This window comes from Sphaeramia orbicularis, chromosome 5 (genome assembly GCF_902148855.1).
Source record: "Sphaeramia orbicularis chromosome 5, fSphaOr1.1, whole genome shotgun sequence".
NCBI lineage: Eukaryota > Metazoa > Chordata > Actinopteri > Kurtiformes > Apogonidae > Sphaeramia > Sphaeramia orbicularis.
The window spans coordinates 37,882,205-37,903,718 of NC_043961.1; the positions used below are offsets into that span (position 1 = coordinate 37,882,205).

The window sequence follows — 21,514 nt, forward strand, 5'->3', positions numbered from 1 at the left end:
GTCACAGGTTTTCATCAGAACAACAGCAACAGAGAGAAGAACCATTTACTGCAAACTCCCCAGCCATCCTGTCACAACAACAGCAGGAACATGTGGCAGGGGATCAAGAATCTCACCAGCTACAAGGACCAGCAGAGTCCAGACAGGACCCTGCCAGACACCCCACTTCGACCAACGCATCAGCCTGCCCCTGTCCTGCTCAGGGGGGATGACACCCCCCTCCAATTTGAGCAGCATCAGGTCAGAGCCACCCTGAGTCAACAGAGACCAGCTAACGGGGGTTTCACCACCACCTTGAACCTCTTCATTCAGATGTCTACAGGCCTCTTTTCACCTGGGTGACTCCTTTACTTTAGTTGAGCAGAAAAAAGGGAAGCTCCATGTAACCCTGTTTCTACTATTTCATGAGTCTGTCTCTACAGATAAATAAAATAACAGATAAAAGGATAATACTTTCTCTGTACATTTCCTTCTCTCCTGATCCTGTACACTCTAAAAGGTCATATTTGTAGTTGCTTAAATCATATTATCATACTTTACTTATTTCTCACTATCTTGTCAGTTTAACTCATGTACTTTGAGTATTTACTCATTTTCTCCAACAGACGTATAAAATTAAGTTCATCTGAGAAAACTGGACTTGAAACTTTATGTTCATGTATTGAACACCACCTGGAGTCCCACTCCAGTCCAGCTGGTGGAGTTAATTTACTTCTTTAAGCACCTTTAAGGAGGTTTGCCAACTGTCAAAAATGCCACAGAAGCAGAAGACACGAGGTGCTTAGTTAGTGACTGTCGATGAGCAGGAGAGGAGCACTGAAGTTTTCTGAGGCAACATAGAAGGTCATTTTAGACGGAAAGAAGTGTTTGGATTCTCTGAAACCCCAGAAGTAAACAGACACAGGCTACAGTGTTGTGCTGTAACATGCACAAACACACTGATTTGAACCACTGCTTACATGTCAAGGTTCCTTCCTTTCAGTTTCCCAGAGCAGTCAGGCTCCACAGGTGTGTTTAAGCTCTTCCACCAATGTGGTTGAAGGTGGAATCAGCCAGAACACCTGTTCTTGGAGCGGCCATTTTGAAACACCATGAGTCAATGTGATCTTGGTCATTCTAGTTTGGAGATCCAACTTATTCTTGCTCTTTTTGGCCTCTCCTTTGGGGAAGGTCTTCCTCTCTCATCTCTCATGATGAGAGCCTCTTGTGAAAAAGACAAACTCAAAACTGAATACAGATCAGAGTGCCTGAGGAAATTAAGGATGCTCCATGTTGAATCATCAATAAAAGAATCAGGTGCCAGTTATGGGCACATCAAATAGCTAACATACTTACAGGCTCCCACAGTTGGATTTCAGAGTCTCAGAAGTTTCTCAGCCAGTTACGCACAATTAAAGATGTGAGAATTAAGTTCAGTCTACTCATGCTGTTTACCAATGACACAAGAGTTGCAAAAAAAAAAAATGAAGTTAAGCAAATGATCATCCTGTTAGAATAGTGATATATATGAGAATGAAATGGAATCCAGATCAAGGGGAAAATAAAGGCAGAGAATGTGGCAAACTAGGATGATAATTATGCAAAGAAAACTTGAGGTTAGTAGTTTGAGCCACATAAACACAGCTGTTACATTGACCACAGTGCCATTTCACGCTATGTTTTGTCATCTTTTGTCCAGAACAGGTCAATATTCCATAGTGCATTCAAAACAGATTTGCCCTGTGGACACAGTCTGATGGCTTCAGCAGAAGACGAGGAAGGACGCATTTTGTTTATGATGGTACCAGTGGGTTTACAGCTGTTACTGTAGTTTGGGATTCACATTCATCAGTTCAACAGTAAATAAATCAACAGTTACACTCAGGCAAGTCTTTTTTCATTCAGTCTTATGCTGCTCTTTCAATTAGGTTTAAACACAACATTTAAGTTTTAACATAACATGTAACATAAACCTGTGGTGTGGACCAGTGGCGGCTGCTCGCCTTTCAGAGAGGGGAAGTTCATTGTCTGCTTATATCAAAAAAATATTGTCAAGTTATTTAGACATAAATTCGGCCCTCCATTCCTTTTTAAGAAAATGGTCGATGACCTTATCGTGCCAAGTAGGTGTCTTTTCCAGGGACTGGACCAGTGTCCTCCCAATGTCCAGCAGAGCTAGGCTGCTCAGACGGCCTTGGCCCATTGTGTTGAGGGTGTAGGACTTGAGCCTTTTTAAACAAGAGATGCTCCTTTCTACACCTGCTGATGTAGCTCCAATTGTTGCCACTAGTGACAACAGTATGATTGATTTAACTATCTACAAAACAATATTAAATTTGAACAAGTATTGGTGAAATTATGTAACTGAAACAAGAAAATGTTGAAGTTATGTTAAATTGAAACAACGAAGTACAATGAGTGTGTTTTATTTACAGTGCAAGAAATGAACAAGTAATTTCATAGTGGTTTCTCTCTAGATTTCATAAGCAGAATGCGTGACGGTATTAAACTGAACTGTGTCAGTGAAGGAGTAGATCTCAAAATAGCTGTCAATCAAACAGGATTCAGCCTTTCAAGTGATCCTCCAATCAGCACATGGAAGCCTGGCGTCCAGCCCAGCTGAGCTCCGCCCACAGCTCCATTCACCCCCAGAGATGCTGAGCATCCGGGGGTGGGACAACATCGTGGCATTTATCCAATTACTGTCCAGTTTTGAGGCAATGAAAAAAACTGTTCCACTCAGTCCCATTGAAGTGCATGGACGCTGAGCGTCTACGGGCAAATGCACTGAGCAGAGATTGAATGAGAAAACAGCGCAACGGGAATGTATGAGAAATGAACAACATCGAGTCCGTTGATTTGTGATAAAGCTGATTCTGAACGAACTCGTCTGTGAGATGAACATGTTGTAACACATTTGTAGTCAAAGAAATGTCAACACAACCGAACATATTTGACCATTTAATTTTCATCATTTTAGGGGAAGCCGAGCTTCCCTTGCAGTCTATGAGAAATGGCCTCTGGTGTGGACTTTCTGTTGCTGACAGTTGTCATGTGTTTTGAATGTCTATGTGACATTAAACCCTTTCATGCATGACGTCCACATTTGTGAACACATAAGCGCTATTCGGACTGGATTAGATATTGATGTAAAGCAATGGTCAGCACTAAATTTGTCTCTGTGGGGAAAAGTTAACACTATTTAATTGAACTGCGTTCCAAGAATTTATTACCTACTCCTCTCTTTACCATTAAAAATCCAGGAGACTGACTTTAAATGAATTAATAATATATTTAAAGAGTTTTTATGGGATAAGAAGAGACCACGGATAGCTATGAGAAAACTACAGTGGCCAGTTAACAGTGGTGGTCTGGGTCTCCCAAACATACTGTATTACTATTATGCATTTAATTATCAGACATTGGCACATTGAGCTCCACCCCAAGAGCGAGCACCCCCGTGGTGCAGCATAGAACAATCTATCTTAGGCCTTCTCTCCCTCCTGCAATGTTTATCCTCTACAGCAACTAAAGAAATGAAAAATCACCCAGTCATATCTCATTTTCGAGATATATGGAGAAACATCTTGAGGCTGATAAAGTTTGATCCATACCTAAACAAGTCAGCCAGTATTTGGTTAAACCCCAAGTTAAATATGAATAAAAATGTTTTCATTTGGAAGGAGTGGGTGGAAAGGAATATTTTGGTCCAAGGAAATTTGTTCAACGGACACACATTTAAAACTTTTAATGACCTAAAACAGGAATATGACTTACCTCAATCTCAGTTTTGGAGATACTGTATCTTCATCTGCACCATACAGTGCAAAAGCTCTATGGGTCAGGCTCAGAATGACCAAAGTCAGCAGATACACTGTACACAATTCTTAAGGTATTTGGCAAAGGTCATGAAGTGGTAAAATATTATACGATGTTTATGGAAGGTGAGGGGGAGGAGGGAATCACAGCTTTGAGACTCTCATGGGAGAGAGACCTGGGGGTAGTATATGAAGAACAGGGTTGGATTAAGGTGTGTGGCACCTTTAAAATAATGCCGAGGGACCAGAGAGTCAGACTTATTCAGTTTAAGATCCTGCATAGGTTTTACTGGACTCCAAGTAGGCTGTAAAGACTGGGCTTAAAGGAAGCAGATACCTGTTGGAACTGGTATATTATTAATGTTATAAAAAGACAATTTATGTTATGCCCCAAGTTATTTATATTAGGAGATCCTCAAGTGTTGTCTGCATTTCCCAAAACGCTCAAAGACTGGATACAGACTGTTCTAATGACTGGACAACAAATTATAATGAGGAACTGGAAGAAATATGGGGAACCTCCATTCCAGGAATGGATGACGGAAATTGGAAAAGTAGCGGCATATGAAAGAATGTCATATAGGATTCAAGACAAGACAGAAACACATCATTTGAAAAGGAGCAAATACCTGGAATCTTTACATCTCAAAGACTAAAGGCTAAGAGGATTCACACTGAAAGACTGTCAGGATCTGTGCCTGTGTGACTCTCAGCTCCTCCTTCTCCTTATCATCCTCATCTGACTCACCTGCTGGCGCTGCGTGGCTGCAGCCAATTACCTCTTGCCTATTTAAGGATTAGGTTTGCAGCCATGCAGTGCTGGTTCATTTCTTTCCATTCCACTCTATAACCCGGACATTTATTCATCTTACCTACGGACTCTGACCCAGGTTTTGTATGTTTTTTTTTATGGACTCTGTCTTAGCTTTTGTGTTAGGTTTTCTGTTGTTTGGTTTTCATTTTTTGTTAAATAAACTTGTATTTTTTTCTCTTCAGTACCGTGCATTTGAGTCCTCTCTTTTCCCCCCCGTTGTGACAAAGACAATGATCACATACCTTATGTATGCATGTTTGTATATTATGATTAGACACTTCTGTGCAGATATTTATGGTGTATGCATCTATTATATACATGGCTACTTAAAGTTGATGTGTGTGGGATAAAAGCCACATTATCGAAATGAAGACCCTCTCTGGTTATGGTTATGGGTGGGCGGGAGACTGGGTAATCCACCAGTGCTCTAATGTTAGTATTTGATGTGTGATGTGATATGTTTGGAAAAAGTTAATAAAAAATGCAAGACATAAAAATGAATGAAAGTATTAACCATTCATTCATTTTCTGAACCGGCTTTATCCTCACTAGGGTCACGGGGGTCACTTGGAGCCTATCCCAGCTACATAGGGGTGAAGGTGGGGTACACCCTGGACAAGTCGCCAGTTCATCGCAGGGCAGTATTAACCATGAAAGTCAAAAAATATATTCTCAGTATTAAACAAACAAAAAAGTAAAAAAAAAAAAAAAACAATTAGCAAAAATAGTAAATTAGTAAACAAAAAAGTACATTAACTTCGAACAAAAAAACTAAATAGACAAATAGCTCCTACAGTATTGTTTGTTTGACCGGCCTCTATCTCCTGATTTTGCACCATGTTGCTTTAATTTTTGCTTCTTTTGTCCAGCAGCCAAGATTTTGCTTTGCGTCAAGTGAAGCTAACAAGGAAACGCAGGAAAAATGATCTCTGCATATGAAGAGAATGCATATCTACATGTGGTGCTGCATGCAGAGCTTCACAAGGAAAAAGGCTCACAGTGGCTCAGCAGGTTCAGGTTTGGAAAATGTGGCCCATAACCGGCCCTACTGCCAGAGCCACAGGTGTCCACGTTTAAAATGTATGTAGTCATGATCCATCTGCCAAATGTCATGGTAATAAATCCTTTAAAAGAGTTGAATCTTTGCAGAATTTTGTAACTTCTTATCAGGCTATTTGGAAGAGGACTATGGTGATGTACTGTTGTGCTTCTACTCCCTAAAACTCACTGTGATTGGAAAAGGTGGCCCTTTGCCTAAAATAGAAATGTGAAGATACACATATTGGAGCTTTTTGCTGATGTTTTTTCTCTCAAATGATTTACTTGGAATAATGTAGGCTAATGTTGAATAGGTCGAATGGTGTGAGTTCAGCCAATCTGGAATTTCACCCAAGTGTGAAATGGAAATTCTTGTCTAACCTCCTGAGGCTGTGAGCCTTTTACTCAAACAACGGACACTTAATGGGGGGTGTCCCAGCTCAGCCCCATGACCTGAAAATCTGCACTCAAACAGAGCACTTGTAACTCATTTAACCTGAGAGAGATCACTTATGATTTTAAGATCCTTAAGTGCACTGTAAAAAAGTGTTTCAGAAGCATTGTCCATATAACTTAAAATTTTACAGACTACTTTTGCCCAATAAATTAATTACATTTCATTTTCTTATTTATTTGAGTTTTAGGTAATTATTAAAAATTGCAATTGTTAAAATAACTTATTATTTTTCACCAAGAAACTAATTTGATAAAACTTAACAATAGAAATAAATTCTAGTTTATAGTTCATAGATTAAATCATAGTAGGCCTGTTAATTACTTTTATGGAAAGTAAAAGGTCATAACTAGCCCACAGAGGTCAGTCATCCAGTTCATTCTCCTGCAACCACATGTAAGATACACATGGAGGAAAAACCGGATCATCATTGAGCAGACTTGCACACGACACAGTAACCTAAGTAATGATTTTCATTACTTAAAGTTTGATTTGACCTAAATTACCATGATTTTGTTGTAATATCCAAGGCACAAGTTGCTTGTTTTCTAGCATCACCAGGCCTATCTTATGCTTATGCTAGCATTAGACACATCCAGATCTATTGTAAGTCTTTCTTAATTACCTCCACCAAGGAGGTTATGTTTTTGCTGGTGTCGGTCTGTCTGTCTGTTTGTCTGTCTGTCCATGTGCAAGATAACTCAAAAGTTATAGACAGATTTGGATGAAAATTTCAGGAAATGTTGATACTGGCACAAGGAACAAATTATTACATTTTGGTGGTGATGGGGGGGGGGGGGGGGGGGGGGGGGCAGGGGGGTACACTGATCTGCCTTGGCGGAGGTCTGCATTCTCCGAGTGCTTTTCTAGTTTTTCCTGTTTTTAATTTACCGCATATGTTCATAACTGGTTTTTCCCCTTTTTTGACACCAGGACCCAAGTGCTTCAGTGATAAAGAAAACAGAGATGACCCTCAGAAGCCTCATGCCTGTATGAGGTTTTTACAAATTCAACTGCTATATGTAAGCACGTTCAAAACTTGCACTTAATAACTGAGGTCTGACATTTATTTTTATGTTAAAATATTTAAAGCTTCTCACAAATAGCCACACTATACAGCTATTTTAACACAAGTACAGATATTTTACATAGGAAACAATATTTTCATGTAATATTTTAGCATTTAAATAAATTGAAGGAACTTTCAGTGTTACAATGCTAAATTCACAATGTGCACATGTTCCTGTTAAACTTGTGATATGACATGGCAATTATTCCTTATTCAGTAAATGTCTGTAACAGGTACCTCTTTGTTGGGGGTTTGTAAACCTGTTCTATCAATAAAATTTCATAATATATGCAGCCAATTAAGAATTAAATGCATCCTGATCAATTTTTAAATGCAGCCTTAAAAATATACTCAGTTTAATCAAAGTTAGTTAACATGTTAACTACCTTAAAACATTTTTTAAGCAATGCATTGTGGATTATTTATATTGTTTTTTACTTACAATTAAAGTTATATTATTAAGTTGTCAACTTGAAATTTCAAGAAGTTGGTTGAACTTCAAAAAAGTGGTTGGAAAATGTTGCCTTATTTTTCAAAAGTAAAAACAATGCAACACTTTTTACAGTGATAATGGAAAAAGATAATTGAGTGTTCACCAGATTCTTCTCTTTCCTCAGATGGAGTGAAATGCATCAAAATGCTATAGTGATTTAGTACAGGAGGTACCTTCCAGTGTACATTTGTATGGTAACACTGGCTGTTTTCTGTGTTCATAGGGTCTGTGGTAGGGCTGTACAGATTCACTGGCACAAACTGGAAACCCTGGACCTGAACTAATCAGGTGGCTACATTTTATGTCCCACTGAAAATGGAATTAGCATCATAACATCCATCTTTATTTTCAATATATGAGGTACACAGCAAATCTGTCAATGGTGGTACATTGTACAGTGTACAGTTAAATCAAAATACTGTTAATAAAATATAAAATTAAAATTTTGAATAAATAAATAAACAAAATAGAAAAAAAAAAAAAAAAAAATACTGTTTGTAAATTTAGAGATTAAGTCCAGTGGAAGAACAACAGATTTTAACTTTCACCAGGTGAGTTGGCATGGTTAAACTAATGACAATGACAAATACTTTGAGGATGCTACAGTCAGAAAAAGCAGGAATACACAAGACAAAAACCCAAATAAAACTTTTCCAGGTAAAATATGGCCACAACTCAACAGCATCTAAAGTCTACACAGCATTTATTGGCTGGTTTATTGCTGAGGATGACAAACTCCTCAGTGGAGCTGAGAGTGAGGACTTTATGACCTGGTAAATACTTTGGATCCCAGGTACGAGACACCAAGAGTAAATAAATAAGTTCATCATTTTATTTCAGTCTGCCCCAGGGCAGCTGTGGCTACAGATGTAGTTTACCACCACCAGTGTGTGACTGTGAGCATGAATGAATAATGGATCAATAATGCAAAACAAAATAGAAATCAAATCATTATCATTATTATTATTATTATTATTATTGTTGTTGTTGTTGTTGTTGTTGTTGTTTCAGTTTCTTAAATCAGTAGTGATAAAGGGATAAAATGAAGTCAAGGGCTTATTTTTGGGAATTAATTAATTCTTACATTTAAATCATTTTACATCATAATCCTTGAGTATATTACATTTACATGCTTTTTTTAACTGAACAGAAAGCTATGTAATACTCCCACTAGTGTGAGTTTATTCCATACTGTCACTTCCAAACTGTACTATATCGTAGCCTCATGTATCTGGATGATTATCTTACAATGGAGAGATTCATAGTGTCTCCAGGTTTGAAATAGTTACTTGATGGAAAAAAAAGATGCTTTTAAGACCATTATGAGTGTGATTTAAGCACTGCAGATCGAAAACATAAAATATGTATTTCTTGCCCATACTGGCAAAATACAATATGAAAGTAAATCCCTTCTTACTTGTAAAGTGAGTTAATTTACTTGCATTCAGCATGAACTTGGCTTATACTGGTGTCTGGCACTTATGTTTGCACAGTTTTGTCTTGCAGTTGCTAAATGTTCAGATGTCTCCTTCTGGAAGCATTGAGTTAAACATATTCCAAAACTAAATCCTTCAAGGTACCGTCTGAGGCCCAGAGGGCTGTAAAGAAAAAAAGTGAAAGATGCCAGTATCTTGTATCAGTGTATGGCTCACATGGGGAGTGAAGGCATGTGCAAGTAAATGATAAATGACATCATCTAAATTTATGGACACACATTCAGACTTTTGAAAATAAATCCCCACCAGTGTGAGGTTGTGGTATTTCATTCCATAAAATTCCTAAAAAATACTAAATAAATAAGAGAGACAAGTTGTGTTGATTTCATTGTTGTGTGGTGTTCGTGTATTGTATGGTTTTAATTATGAATTAATATGTATGTATAACCAATCTAACCAATTACATTAATCGTATCTAAAATTTTACACAGATATTACATATATTTAGCTGAAGTTGGAGGATTTCCACATACACCTTTTCAAAACTTTATGGTTCATTAATTGGGAAGATTTATGTAAAAACAATACCAAAAATATTTAATTTTAAGTTTTCATCTAGCATCAGTGTCACTCTCTTGCATACACTGAGCTGTAGTTTTAATTCAATCTCACCTTTAGTTAAGTCGTCACATTAACCTACACATCAGGATCAGAATATGAATTTGACCTTTGACCCCAAGAGGTAGTAAGTGTTTAAGGCGGTGTAGTGTTACAGCATTAGTGTGTTGTTTCAGATTGGACCCATGGGGGCTGTAGATCACTGTGGATCCTGGATGAACTCTCTACAGTGTGGACTGACATGTGCCTTCCATCACATAGTCCACTGTGTCTGTCAGGCCTGCATATGCATGTAGTTCTGACATGTCTGTGTGTTTGAGATCATGTGAGAACAGTCTCCAAACCAGTACACTATAATGCTTTTTTTTTATTTATTTATTTTTTTAAATCTCTCTTAAATCATGCACCAATAATAAACTCTGCACTCTGCACTGCCACAGGGGCTGCTTTGTTCAGCGCTGTACTCACAATCACAAAAAACCCTTGTGGACTCCTATGTCCCTGTGGATTATATACACAGTTTTCTTTAAATTAGTGCAACTGTAGAGCCATAAAAGGTGGGAAAGCAAGAGGATTGATAACACATGTGGTTTGAAATCAAGCAGTCATTTCCTCTTAAACAAGGGTGAAATTGTCTTAACAACATCTGCTTCAACACCAATGGCATAAGGCAAAGTACTTGTACTCTGTTTTGCACATTATATTTCCACTTTACTATATTCCAGAGGCAAATATACTTTTTACACCGATCCATATGACTGACAGCTTCAGTTCCTTTTCAGATGTAGATGTGACACAGTAGATGTTGGTAGATGCATTGGCTTTTTATACAGTGTTTCTCTTCCTTATTGGTGCTTATAATGGAATATAATGGATTAGATTTCTATGGCACTTTTCTAGGCACCCAAAGCGCTTTACATTATTGACCCATTATTCATTCGCTCTCACAGTCCCCCTCTGGTGGTGGTAAACTACATATGTATCCACAGCTGCCCTGGGGCAGACTGACAGAAGTGTGGCTGCCAATTTGCCATTGCGCCTACAGCCCCTCCAACCACCACCAAACATTCATACACATTCATACACCAGTATGAGTGGCACTGGACCCTTCAGTTATTGGACGACCCACTCTACCACCTGAGCCATGGCCGCCCCACGAACCTTAGAGGCTTAGAAATACTTATATGTATTTGCACACACAAGAACACACAAACCCCTGACAAAGCCTATGGGTTCACATCACAAGTGAGTAGAGACTGGCCCAGAAACATGTTTTTGGTTCTTTTTACAATGAGACAATAAATCCAGTTGACAAGCCTCATACAGCCATCAGCTACAGTCAGAATAAGTTTCATTTGTAATCTGATCATTTGTAAAATTTCCCATCTGATTCATCTGTCCATCTCTAATATAAGGTTCTTTTAACCTTTAACATGCACAGCAGTAAAGTCCAGCAGACACAAAAATGAAATACACAGTACACTAAAAGGAAAGATTTTACTCCACAATGAACACTTTTTAAGTACATGTACACAGTCTGCTCTCAGTATTTTTACCAAAGTAAAGGCTCTGATGACCTTTACCACCAGAGATGTCAGAACTGTGTCACCAGCCTAGCTTAAATATTAATGATGTTATTTATGTTCTCCAAATGAATCTGGCTGTAGGCCTTAGGAATATACGACGGTTTATTAGGGACACATAAGAAAATGACAACACTTGTCACTACAAGAGTAAAGCTGTAAAATATCGAGACAAAACCTGTAATTTTATGAGAATAAAGCCGAACACAAAAAGAGTTATAATTTTACAAAAATGAAGTCATACTATGATGAGAATAATGTTGTCACATTTTAGAAATAAAGCCATAATATTACAAAAACAATGTCATAATTTAAAAACAGGCGGGAAAAATATCATAATTTATGCAAATAAAGTCGTACTTGTTGCATAATGGGGAACCTGGAACAAATCTTTTTATTTCTTACGACGAAAACAAACCCAAACATGTGCAAACTGGCTTCAAAGTCCTTGGACTAATGTGTTGAGGGGCGGGGCTAATAGGCTCAGTATTTCGCTGTGTGTAAACCCCAAATGAAAGTAGAACCTCACAAAATGTTCCAAGTTCTCCATTATGCAATGAGTGGGTATGACTTTATTCTCACAAATTATGATATTTTTCCCACCTGTTTTTAAATTACGACATTATTCTCAAATATCATGGCTTTATTCTCAAAATATGACAAAATTATTCTCATAATATTACGACTTCATTGTCATAAAATTATAACTGTTTTTGTATTCAACTTTATTCTCATACAATTACAGGTTTTATCTCAATATTTTATAGCTTTATTCTCGTAGTGCCAAGTGTTTTTATTACCTCCACCAGGAGATATTGTGATCTCTTTGCTTTGTTTGTTTGTTTGTTTGCATGTTTGTTTGTTAGCAAGATACTCAAAAAGTTATGGACGGATTTTCACGAAATTTTCAGGAAATGTTGATACTGGCACAAGGAAGAAATGATAAAATTTTGGTGGTGATCGGGGGGGGGGGGGGGGCAGATCTGTCTTGGCGGAGGTCTGCGCTCTGCTAGTGCTTTTCTAGTTTTCTTATGTGACACTAATACGCCGTCGTAGGAATAAAACAGTGAAATGTGTTGACTGTCCTGTTAAACGCCTCAGAGGTCGATGAGGCTGCTGCCTCTAAATGTTATTAGACTGGAGCTCTGGGGACAATGATCCACAGCGTGAGCTGTCAGGTCCACTTGATGCGTGTGTTAAAACAATATTTTCTTTCTCTGAGCTGTGGCAAAACATCACAAAGTCAGAATTCAAAGAAGAGCAATGAGAGTGGGACAGAAACGCATATGAAACATCTTTATCACAGGATTTCTGGCTTGAAAACCAGGATAATTTTGGAATGCCCTGTTTTTGTTTGCTCATTGTTAACTACAACTATGCATGTAGGTCATAAATACGGAGCTTATTTGAAGCTCATTGAATTGTGACAGAAACTTGTTGGAGGGCAGACAAGATGAGGGGTGTTTAAGGGTTCACAGTGTGTTTAGTGTGTGCTCGACTGCTAGAGGAAACCCTAAACTTTAATATATGACATTCAAATGACTTTAGACTGGCTTCAGTTCAGGCTGATTTGTCTAAAACTTTTTAAGTGTGTTTCATTTCAAGAAGTAGTTTAGTTTAACAACATTGGATGAGACCGCCTCAAACATCAATTCTCGTACACAACTTCTCTGTGGGAAGCTGACATGGCTCTCAGAGTTAGAACTGATGTAAAAATAGTATCAGTGTATTTAGAACTGTAGTAAAAGTACATTAGTTTTCCTGATTTCTACCCTTGTATGTCTTGTCCATTTCTCCACTCTGCTTTTCCTTCTCTTACCTTCCTCTTACTCTTTAACACAAATATCTGTTCTTTCCAGTCCTTTTTTATTTGAGGGAGATTATCCATTATTTTCATTTTGCATCATTATGCACCTGCACTATATGTTTCTCCCTTTTCTTTCTTTTCCTTTGATAAAAGTAAAGACAACCTCTAGTTGGATACACCAAGGGATTACGTGTCAAAATGATGTCAGACAGAATCAGATGAAAATCATGTAAAAGATGTACAAACTTTTGACAATTTGAGGCTAAAAGAAGAAGGGCCAGATCAAGCAGTGACACAGGGACACATTTCATGTTCATTAGTCTCTGTGTTGAAAACTAAATAACTTATCTCCATGTTTAATACATGTATGAATAGGTCTCAGTAAGTACTTTCACATGGCACACGTTACAATTTACAAAAATAAAAGTTGGGGTAAAAATACTTAAATTACTGCTGCGTGACATGGGGACTCAAAATCAACTTTTTTTTTTTTTTCACTTTACGCAAATGTACGAAACATGCTGTTCTCATAAGAAATTGATACTAAATGAAACATAAGCCTTTAGCTCTGATGTTAAATTACAGTTGTGATCAATATTGGATAAAAATGTTTAAATGATAAGTTTTTATGAACACAAATATGTTGTGACACAGGGACAGCTGTTTGTCTCTTTGTTCAGTATCAGAATAAAAGACTTTCCTGGAACTAAAACACTACATATATGGTAATAAACTTTTATTTAACATATATATTACAACTGAAGTGATATATACAGCTAATAGCAGAGCATATTTGACAAATAATTGGATTGTACATAACCTTTATATATTCTTATACTGTTGAATAATTAGTTTCCACAGATTCACAGACAAACTATCACTTATACAAGCAAGAAGAAAATATTATTATTAAAGTTAATAGTGCATTTATATATTTTAGTCCTTTTTAGGTTTCATTTTACATTGATTATATTTTTTTTCTAAAAGTGACACTGAAATTTTGTAAACAGTTTCATAAAACAGAGTTCTTAAGCAAAAAAAAAAAAAAAGAATATTTGAGAAATAACAGGTGAAAGTTAAATTTTTGACACTGATGTTCACGCTTGCTTGATCTGGGCTAGTAGCAGATCCATCAACTGCCATAATGTGTTAGGGTGTAACAAAATCAAGACACTGATTTTATTTGTAGCACAATGTGATTTACTTTAATCTGAATATTATTAATACAAAAAAAAGGGGGAAAAAAATCACATTCAAAAACTACATTTTACTTCAAATGTAAAATCAGGTTTAACTGATGTAGCAGCACAAGGCTGAGTGAAAGAAGACCTGTGTAACTGCTGATTTATTTACTGTTGAACTGGTGAATGCGAATCCCAAACTGCAGTAACAGCTGTAATACCCACTTGTACCATCATAAACAACATGCATGCTTCCTCATTTTCTGCTGAACCCATCAGACTGTGTCTGCTTGGAGTTTCTTAGAGTCTAACAGATCAGATGTTCATGTTTGCTCAAAATTTTCCTCTGTGCAAGTTGAGATGTTCTGTAAATATCTGTATATAATGTGTTTTAAATAAAATGTGTAAAATGCTTTATATGTGATTGCTTCAACTACATTTCAACTAATAGTAGTTAAGTAATGCTTATTTACCACTGTTATGCATTTCCTAAGGGATTCATGTTTACACTTTACAATAAGGGTCCAAATAGCATTCACTAACGGTTACCTATGGTTAAGTAATGCTTATGAGGCATGCATTTAGTAAGGGTTAGGTCAGGTTACTAATGTTAAGTAATAACGTTCCTGTGTGGGGTAGGAACACCGTAGTTCTGGTACACCACAGCTCCACTGAGCTTCAGAGCCTGAGCTCAAACCCAGTCTCCCTGCTCCTCTCACCCACACACAAGCTCCCTGTGCTGGGCCGTACAGCTGACCAGCCGCTTTGTTCAGCACCAGTACCAGTGACGGCAACGGCAATAGCACCAGTACCATTGACGGCAATGGCGATAGCACCAGTACCAGTGACGACAACAGCGATAGCACCAATACCAGTGACGACAACGGCGATAGCACCAGTACCAGTGACGACAACGGCGATAGCACCAGTACCAGTGACAGCAACAATGACGCCAACTGGTACTGGTAATGGCACTGAGAATGAAGTAGCAGATAGTTGCCCATCTCAACCAGAGTACCAGTACCACAAATCCTACATAGTGTTGTTTTAATGCCCATCTGGGTAACATGTACACCATATAACAAATGATTAATGCTTTAGTTAGCTGTTCCTTACTGCTTATTCACTCCAAATAAACACCATTAGTGAATGATTACTATAGACATTATTAAGAGCTTACTAATATATAAACAATGTGTTAATTAATGCTGAGTAGTGCATACATAATGATAACTAATTACATTATTCAACATTTATTAATGCTTAATAATGTACTAACTTATGTTAATTAAGGGACCCTTATTGTAAAGTGTTACTGAGTTTATAAGTATAAATGTATGACCTGTGATGGTTATTAAAGGTATGTTCTTTGAAAAGAGAAGAGTGGGGAGAGAGCTCATGGAAAGTTCATGTTCGATCGCAAGTCATGAAAGGGTGGAGGTGGTAACTCTGTGCGGGTATGAACCTTACCAATATAGCATTGCTCTGTGGTTGGTACCCCAGTAGTTAAAGTGAAAGTTAGGCACGTTTAGTGGCTAATATTGTGGAGCTAAATGTGTTGTGTTTCCCTCTTAAATGCTGTGACAGAAAGTACTGATAGCATACACCAGTAGTGTGCCTTTTTCCAAAGTAATTCCTTATAAGATGGCATACACATTGAATGCTTAACATTGTGCACTATGCCAATTGTTTAAATACACTAATAAGCCTTAAATACAGTATTATGTAAGATTATTGTCATACGTACTGAAATAAAATGTGCCAGGAAATGAGCAGGACAGACCAGTTGAGCTGATTAAACCAGTACTGGGAGTACACAGCTCTGTCCCATTCAGGTGCTGTACTGGCCTGACACAAAAGTTCCTTTATGTATTTTAAAAACATTAACTGTCTTCTTTCCCTCCCACTTAAATACTTTGAAACATGTTTTTTTACTGCAGCAGTCAAAGAACAATGGAAAATGTGATATCCAGCATTTGAAAAAGATATCACGCCTACTCAACATTGCATTTCTCATTATTTCAAAGTATATTATGGTCATGAAAAGCTTTAGACAGATGATTATAAGTGCAGGTGGGCAGATATAGTTATATTTGGACCCAGTCTCTTACCCTTCAGTGCTAAGCTAACTCTACTGCCTGCAGCTTTATATTGACCTGAGAGATAAGAGTCTCATCTAACTCTGACTAGACTAGAAAGACATGTACCTCCTAAAATATTGAAGTGTTTCTCCTACAACAATTCCTAAATTAATGTTGGTGACGAACTAGTTACATGTAACTGTGCAATCATGAAGAAAAATATGTAATTAAATTACAGTTAGTAATCAAAATGTTTGTGATTACAAAGGGGTGACATCTGAATCAATATGCAGGATATACAATTGACTGTATTACTTAATATCTTTTCTCTGTGTAGAAATGGCTTCTGTTGTTGCCTTAATATTTTAGAACAAGTGAGGTAAATAGTGTTCTTAGTGTAAATGTTGAGTGCAACAACATCAGGCTCAATTCATTTGACAATATACACTCATATTTTATGTAACTTGTCTGCCAGTCAAACCATAAATTCCACATTGCGGTGAACAACATGAGTCTGCTATAACTGCAACCAGCTAACTACACTACAGAAAGTGGTGCAATTGGTAATTGGTAATTGGTTGAGACTTTTCAACAATAGTTTCATTAGCAGTGAGGATACTGACACATAATACATGACTGTGACCATTATGAGATTGTCTTTGTGGTGCAGTGAAGTGTGGAGATGTTTCTGTTGTGTTATCCTCTGTGTTATTGTCACTAAGACATACACACTATTGGCTGGGGTGTATGTGACTCTGCTCTGACACTCACTAGTCCTAGGCCTCATTCCTTTCGTGTACAGCATCCTGAGGCTGTACACAAAAGGAGAGATGCAAGTCATTGACATCAAGACAAGGAAGCCGCTTACCATGCATGGAGGGTTTCACCCTAAGTTCAGCATCCTGAGACTGTACATGAAGTGAAAGGAGGGAGACCAGGGCTAGTGCGCATCAGAGCTACTGTCCAGGAGGAAACAACAAGCCTCCAGGAATAAATCAAGAAGATGGCCCCCAGTGACCAACTGCTAAATGAATGCCTCAGGCAACAGAAGCCCAGTAAGGAGGAGGAGGAGCCAGAGGGGAAGGACAAACTGCAATTTATTGTTGACTAATGGAATAAATCTGTTCAAAATTTAAAAGTTTCCTAGTAATTGGCTGAGACTTCTCGGCAATAGTTTCATTGACAGTGAGGATGTTGGCACATTACACATGACTGTGACCATTAGGGGATTGTCTTTGTGATATAATGAAGCATGGAAATGTTTCTATTGTGTTATTCATGGTGCTATTATCACTAAGACATACACACTAATGGTTGGGGTGTATGTGATTTGAGACAACACAAAAAATAAAATAGGTGTCTTTAGATGAAGCGTCTGAGTGCTCTTGAAAGGGCAGGTGTGAAAATTAATTTTCATACATATATATATATATATATATATATATATATATATATATATATATATGTGTGTGTGTGTGTGTGTGTGTGTGTGTGTGTGTGTGTGTGTGTGTGTGTGTGTGTGTGTGTAATTACTTTAAATCATACATACATTTTGGCTGTTCTGTTCTTGTGTTCAGAGGATTGTAAAGGATTTCCCCTCTAATATGTACTTCTTGATGGTTATACTTTCCAAACAGCTCAGAGACAGGGTGTGGAAAGTGATGAATTAGAAGAAAAAGAAGCATCTATAGTTGCAGAGTTTTGTAAATGCAAACAAGTAATACATGCTGAAACTGACCCTCTGCATTGAATCCATCACTAGCTGAACGTGCAGGAACACACCACACTCTGCAGACTAGGAGCAGGGGGCTGCCATGTCAGGCACCCAGTGACCAAATGGGAGGTTGAGTGCCTTGCTCAAAGGGCCCATCAACCAGCAATTTTTCTGTCGTTCAGGGGAATTGATTTGGCGACCCTTCAGTCACAAACCACTTGGTCACCTACAAAAAATGTTTTCTGACTGGGAATCAAATCCTGAGAGCACTGAACCCTAACCACTAGACCACCAGGGAGAGGTAGTCCAAACATCAGCAGCTGGACAAAAGTCAACTTTACCAACAACTGAATGATGAGCACGACCTGTACTTGGGCTAGGAATGAATGAGAGTCACTATATCAATGTGAACATTTAATCATGATCTATTTATACATCCAGGCATACCTAACTAGGCATTTTTGGACCATAGTTGCAGTTATTAAATCATGATTAAATCAATTAACCCACAGAGACCCAAACAGCCATGACGATACAAACTATCCACAGATATGAACTGTTTAATACCTGTTGATCCACTAATCCTATCAATACATGGAAATAATTGGTGCGAAATACAGTTTGTCATCTTTTCATGGTCATCAGATATGACCCATTTGGACATTTAGAGGCTTTGTAATTACCGTGACAACACCGCCATCTTCTACAACATTGATTCACCAGTAAAACCCATGGAGTTGGATCATTGACAGTGGATGGACACACTTGTTTTTACATTCAGTTATTGATATCTTTGCTGAAAAAGTCGCTTTTTCTTCAGTTTTCTCTGTTTAAATATAATTACTTTTCATAAACATCTACAGGATCTGTGGATTAAATATAGGAAAATACATAATTTACACCAAAACAATGCAAAATACAGAGGATATTATTAAAAAAAAAAAAAAAATGGTGATAAGTCAGTTAAGCAGGGTAGAAATAGAGAAAAATTTATTTTGGAACTGCCACAAAAGTATCACTGGGTCTTTATGGGTTAAGGATCATTTCTTTGTTGACATACAACCCAGAGAGATTCTATTCTTTATGCAATGAAAGAATTTATACTTTTTTTAATTACTCAAAACAACCATTTACTTTCAGTTAATAATCAAGTAGCTGACTTTCTTCTGTATGGTTATGACTTTTTAAGGCGAAACTTTATTTTGCTTTTATAAATGGCAATACTCGAAAATGACAAGTAAAGGAAATTTAATCTGACTCATGATCTTTTCCACTCAGGGACTGTTCCATCTGCACTGTACACTCCTGTCTTTTATTTGTGCAGGTTTGAAGACAACGTTGCTGCTGTTTTTCCGTCCAGATGAAATGGAAGCTACAAACACACACTGTGACAGGCTTCACAGTGAAAACCCTCATATTCTTCAGCAGTAACAAGACATCAGGGCACATTTCACAGCATTACTGTCCCACAAAGACTGTGAAGTTGGAAACCAGAGTAACATCGTGCTATAAGAGAGGAAGCCTCCCCTCTCTGCTTTGCGTTAGTGTAACACTGAAAGTCTTTTGCTTCTACCAACTGGGTGGAAACAAACACAAACCCATGCTCACCTGTGTCTCCAAAACAGGCTCAAATAACATTTTTCCATTCTCCGCTAATAACATTACCCACACCCAGCTGTTCGCTCCTCCTAAACGCCATGGCAACCACTCAACCTGCTCACTTTGAGTTTGTTTCTCATGCTGTAAACTGCAACCTCAAACCAGCACTTTTATTATTTCATTATTCTAAACATTTAACTGACCCTTAAGAATGTTCCCAGAAATTAAACAAAAACAAACTCGACTGGTTTTGTAACAAATTAGTGAAATGCTTGAAATAATTTAAATATGTGATGCTAAAGCAATAAATAAGAGACAACACATAGGCTACCCATAATTCAACTCCAAATGACGCATTGCAGTCATTAAAAGCAGATTAGACCTACCTGACTGGATCTGGGGCCGGTTATTCCCAACTGTCACTCCAAACACACCACACCAAACTGCTCCAGCAGACCAGCCATGTCCAACCCTACTGGGGAGTTCTTCTGTGTGTGTTCACTGTTTATGAGAGTGTGTGTGCATGTGTGTGTGTGTGTGTGTGTGTGTGTGTGTGTGTGTGTGTGTGTGTGTGTGTCAGTGGGTTTGGCAGCTGTCTGTTCGCTCCTGATAGCGCTGAGTTCTGCAGAGGCTTTCAGGACGACATCAGACCGAGACCGGAAAAAGTCCCCCTCTTTCCTTCTTTTTCTTCTTCAGCTCTTCATTTATTCTCTCTCTCTGTTCTCTCTCACACACTTTCTTTTCCAGCCTCTTCTCTTGACTCTCCCCTCAGCTCTTCTCCACTCCCTCTTTTTGACTTTCTCTCCTCCTCTTTCAGCATTCATCCAATCTACTTTCCCCCCCTTTTTTGTCTCCTTAAATTTATAAGATTTTTTCTTTTCTTTGTTGCTCCTACTCCTTGTTTTCTCTCACTTTTTCCAACTTGTTCTTCAACTTTTGCATCTCTTTTCCTTTGTCATCCCTCTTCAAACACTTCTCATACTCATCTTTTTTCTCTGCATAAGTCTTTCCTTCATGTTCTGCTTCTACTTCATTCCCACAGTTTTCTCTCTCCCTCTCATCTTTGAGATGCCTCATTTCTTCATTCTGTCATTTGCTCATTTGTTATTTTTGCTCTGTTCTTACTAATGCTTTTCCTGCCCTTTATCTCAGTATAACTCCCCATGAACTTTCCTTTTCCTTGTTCCCTTTCCCCTCCTTTCCTTTTCTCTGCTTTCTTTACTCTCTTTATGTTATTGTGCCTTCTTTCTGTGCTGTTCACCGATGTATCCGAAGCCCACCTCCTCCTCCTACTCTTTTCCTATGCCCCTCCCCCCTCTGAACTCTGTGAGGATCATGTTTGGCAGAATGTTTTCAAACTAAAAGCATTTGGCTCCAGTGCAGACCATATACATCAGTAACACTGCGGCTTTAATGCCATATGGGTCTGTGAAAATAAACATACTGAAAGCAGACTCATCGTGTCTGTATGTTGGGATCTACACTGAGCCATTGGTGGAAGGGGGAACATGTTAGAGGGTTCACATCTATATCAAATGAACAGAAATGAAGAGAGGAAGTAGTGTTTGTACATTGAAAGCCTTCATCTGCCAATGCCATGGTTATAGTTAAGTACAGTTAAGGGTTATGGAGGAAAGGCAAAAATAAACACAGTATGAAACAGGATGTGACCCCTGGTCTCTTGTGTATAAGTCTGCAAACTTCGGTGTTCCAACATAACCACCACAACCACCACCTAAACAAAATGTTAAATACATCTGTGAACAAATTACTTTTACATTCACAATAAACCACTGCAAATACAGGTATGTGGTGATATGAACACAATTC

The 21,514-nt window shown here is 37.9% G+C and overlaps 1 protein-coding gene across 2 annotated transcripts in view; it reads right to left on the reverse strand.

Moving 5' to 3' along the window:
* ripor3 (RIPOR family member 3) overlaps window positions 1–20,916 on the reverse strand; it is an 88,387-nt gene extending 67,471 nt beyond the window's left edge. For both annotated transcript variants that reach the window (XR_003935498.1, XM_030135314.1), the window contains exon 1: window positions 20,071–20,916. The gene's annotated coding sequence lies outside the window, so the exon portion shown is untranslated. The remainder of the gene's footprint in view (window positions 1–20,070) is intronic.
* Between the last annotated feature and the right edge of the window lie 598 nt (window positions 20,917–21,514).